Below are 3,294 nucleotides of genomic sequence, written 5' to 3'. Positions count from 1 at the left end.
TAGCCCACGCACACGCCGGTATACACGCACTTACACCAGCGTATCGCTGCTAAAGAGACACAGAGTGATTCACGAAGATAGACGTAATTTCTCATTCAAATCACAACTCGAGTGATATCAAATAGATGGAATCGTCAAAGCTCTTTTAGGATGAGAAGCTGAGAGATCTTGTAACATGTTCAATTTTATTGGAGTACTTACAAGACTGCAAGTTATACCATTGATTTTGTACAAATTTGTCGTTTCTTTTTAAGCACTCGATGAACGGAGGAGAAAACTCGAATGCATCAACACGTCGATAAAAATAGATGCAAATCGCTGCGATTAAAATTCTAATTAAGATAATCGCGGACGTCGTGCCATTTATGCAATCGCGAATGAATATTTCCATTTATTTTTAGATCAGCCAATTATTCCGTTTCATTGATAAACGGTATAAACAGTCTTCACTAGAGGAATCATTCGAAAGTAGTGCTAAATGTAAATTAGGTATACGAGTAATCAATGAAATCGAGTTTACACGTTGCTCAACAGATTGCTCAAGTATGCGTTAAATAGAATGAGATAAAACAAGCCTTCTCGTCCAGATGCCGCGCATTTTCTTTCCGAGACACCCTTGCGTATCAAATAATGCAGACGTTGTCACTGGCAAATGGTAGTAACAGATTTTTCTGTCTCCCTACATATCTCTACATATAGCAAATTCTTCAATGAAATAAAGGTAGTTGGATAATTCGTGCGTATATAAACATATTAGGATAAGTCAGGGGAAGGTGCCATAGTTAACTTTGAAGTGTAATATTTAAAAAGATATATAGTTTAAAGGAGAAAAAAGTAAACCAAAATCAAGTTTAATGTTTATTCTTTAACTTACTGTTTCAGGATTTTTGACGAAAGAAATAAAGTTAAATATAATTCTTAAGAAAAAATCACAAAAGTGGCATCTTACCCAAACCAAAAGTTGGGGAATATGCCACTAATAATCCTCCTCCTCCTTATTTTTTTCCTATTCTAAAAAAGGCGTGTTAACTTCGTGAAGTTCTTTTTTATCGAATATTGAGGCCTCTTTTCCGCGACGCTGATTGGTTCTCTCGCTTGACTCGAACTTCGTGTGGCTTGAACTTCGTGTTGCGAATGTCAGAATGTCATAGTGGCTGTCAGTGCGGTTATATTGATAAATTTGTGTTATTTATTTCATCGTGAAAAATAAAATAAAATAGTGCGCGCCTGTGTTGCTAGTATGTAAATAAACTACATCGATCATTATTCAGTGTATTCGAAAACAAATCGTACTTTAATTTTTCCGCCAAAACTACCAGCGCTATCTTACGTCTGAGGGGTGATACTTTGGCATATATATACCCCGTACATACTATCCGTCACAATTTCAAATCAAGTAAGTAGTTTGACAGTGAATCATTCGCGATAACATGGCACTTATTTCAACACTCCCAGTAGAATACCGCGCGATCGTAAAATTTTGTTTGAAATTAGATGTGTCGGTGCCAAATATACGCAGTGTTAAAAATAATTTACAACTATGAATTCTCACCGACCTCACTTCATAGATGGAAGAACCTTTTTCGCGAGGGAAGAGAAGACATCTATTATTATACATTTACTAATACAAAAGTTTACAAGGCTATTAAAGACCAAGTCGCCAACGCCCGTAAAGTTCATAATCGGAATCCATCATCTGCATTGTTTATTGCTAAACTTTCCCTACAAGAAAAGGATATTAATTTCGTTTTTGCCGACAGTAAAAAGGATATGATTCATGGCTGCGTCGTGCCACGCAAGCTCACCATAGAACAAAAGCAGGCACGCTGCGATTATTGCACGGACATTATTGACACGTGCGATACAAATCCCAGATTCTTGGAGTCAACAATCGTTGGAAGCATGACATGGTTTCGCGTGCAATCACCAGAGCGAACGGCGAGACAGCAGATGATGGCGTTTCTTTGTTTCTACGATTCGAAAGGCATCATATATCATGAATTCTGTATGATACGTAGAGTAGAAGAAATAGAAGACATTGGCGAAGGAGAAGAAGCGACATTTTCTTTGTATCTGTGGATGGTGAATGTGTGGCGTAACATCAATGAAAAACGGTCAGAATATTTCGTGTCAGGGCAACCAAACTTTTATTTCTTGCTTGATAAATCACTTTATTCTAACATCGATGTACGTTATCTGTGTGCTGAGAATCGAGTGTGTGTTTTACATCACTTACCGCATTCGCCGGATTTATCACCGTGCGACTATTTTCTCTTCGACACGATTAGACTAAAAATAGGGCAACAAGGAATACAACATAATTATACAACGTTAGAAGCTAGAATTAAGGGGTTCATGAATACAATAAGTGACGAGAAAGGTCGGTGGCATCAGAGTCATCCGGATGCAAGTCAGCAGTACATGGAATCCATCCATCAGTTGCGACAGCGTGCACAGATATGTAAGAAATTAAACGGAAATTATGTGGATGATTTAATGCTTAGGTGGAGCAATTAGCAATATAAACAATTGCATGCTTTTGTGAAAAACAATTCTTTTCGGTGTGTTGTGTAATTAAATTTGATGTATACTTAAAATGTCAAACGGATGCTTCAACTATGTCAATCACTTTAGCAAAGACGTTGTGCGATGGGAGTTCTGAAGTTGTATCATTCTTTTTGTATCACGCGCGAATACTTTTATTAATTATAAATCCGTCGTTACTGTAAAAACTTCTATTTATTATTGAAGCTGATTGTTTTCTATGATTTAACTGTCTCATTTGGCTTATCAGAACTTTGAGTGTGCGACAAATCTATGTGCGAATATGAAACGGACGCATTATCAGCAAATAGTCTATCACTTCATTTTTCATTACTGCAGTTAACATTAACATCCTATTTGGCACTCGATAAGCATATTGTATAATATTTCGAAAATTACATTTTAAAATTATATATCTTAAAAGAGCGAAAACGTATAAAACTTGAACAACTTGTATTTACTTGTCAATTATTATCTTTTACAATACTACATGTCTTTTTCAGAATACGCTTTCTTTGAATTTTATACACGAATGTATTTATAATTAGATCGATCTTAAATTTCAATTATAAAATACATGTGTTTTAAAAATACTAATTGGCAAAGATCTGTAATGCTATATATTTATATACATTATTTAGAAGAAGTTGTCTAAAATATATTTTATAACAATAATTTTATGCGAAATATAATTGTGATCTAATGTGTGAATGTAATAAATCGTGTGTTATATTCGCGTATTACACGAGA

This window comes from Ooceraea biroi, chromosome 7 (assembly GCF_003672135.1).
Source record: "Ooceraea biroi isolate clonal line C1 chromosome 7, Obir_v5.4, whole genome shotgun sequence".
NCBI classification, from domain to species: Eukaryota; Metazoa; Arthropoda; class Insecta; order Hymenoptera; family Formicidae; genus Ooceraea; species Ooceraea biroi.
The sequence above is the reverse complement of the archived record's forward strand: the minus strand, read 5'-3'. Positions refer to the sequence as shown.